Raw genomic sequence first — 1,386 nt, forward strand, 5'->3', positions numbered from 1 at the left:
TCTGTTGACTCTCCTGTCATTATGTCATTGGCTTTCAATGGAGTGGCTAGCTTAGCTTAGCATCACAGCCAGGACAGCTGACTCTGGTGTTTCCCTTTCACCCCCTGTGACACTCTCCCGCTCGGGGCCAAGTGACAGCTTCATTCATCAGGCGGCGTCCAGCGCTGCGGCCTGAGTTTGTCCCGCTCCCCAAAAACCTCAGATTAAGTTTAATTCCTGCTTCTCTCACAAAACCAGAATCTTCTTCCTGCTGCATGTGACAGATCTGAAGCCGCTGGAGCAGCGATGAATCCCCGGGAGGATAACGTGGATAATCCTGAGACAAAGGAGCCGCAGCCGCCAGCGACACAACGGGATCAAAACCCCCAGAGGCAAGACGCAGGCGTCACGGTGTCTGAGGAACATGATCCTCCTCACGAAAACTAAATATCTAATTAAATGTCACAAAATGTCATAAAACTGCTGCGAAACCAAAACACCACAAGCAGGAATTCGCCTCAGTCGAGTTTCCCACTCGACCATCAGGCCCAACCATCCTGCACATGATGGTTTCGTTCTTATAGAGGAGAACCTGAATGATTCACTTTTCTTTTTAAAGTAGAGATCGATGTTGAAAAATGTTCATGATGTTCAGAGTCCGACCGACACATTAAAATTCATGTTTGAATTTCAAACAAAAATTGACAGACCTATGTTTTGTATTGGTTCTTCTCAGCCTCCATCTCACTCAGTAGATTTTGCATAATTCTGTTGACAAATAAGAAATAACTAGAAAGATGCTTGGACAAATCAGAGCTCAGTCGTCATTTACAATAAGATGTGAATGAAAAATATGTAAATATATATATTCTATTAAATTTCATCTGCATCGAAATATAGCAGAGCTGTTGCTTTTTCAATCCAGCTGCGACAAATTGAAGTTTTTCCCCACATTCAAATAAAAGCCTCAACTTCATCGACAGTATATGGTGATGGAGTTTCTAACCTATACTGCAGCCAGCCACCAGGGGGCAGTTTGCATTTTTGGCTTCATTTGTGTATAGCTGAGCCGTCGTCCATCTTTTTTTACAATTTATTTACAATTTTCAAATTCAGAGTAACATCCCTCTGAGGAACAAGTTATGATGTTGATTTAATTCAAATAATATTTTTTTCTTATAATAAGTATTTTTTCATATCACATGGTGCAACTAACTAAATGAGTTAGTTTTCCGAAACAGGTCGAATCTCCCTCCCAGACAGAGAATAGAAATAAAATCATGAAAGTCAGAAGAAATCAAAGCTCAGGAACAAAAAGAATAAATACAAAGTGTCAGTGTCCTGTTTTCTCCCTCATGAATATTCACCGACGTTTTTCTTCAAAAACTCCTCGTTTCATCTCACACA

The sequence above is a fragment of the Pleuronectes platessa genome, chromosome 23 (assembly GCF_947347685.1).
Source record: "Pleuronectes platessa chromosome 23, fPlePla1.1, whole genome shotgun sequence".
Classification (NCBI taxonomy): domain Eukaryota; kingdom Metazoa; phylum Chordata; class Actinopteri; order Pleuronectiformes; family Pleuronectidae; genus Pleuronectes; species Pleuronectes platessa.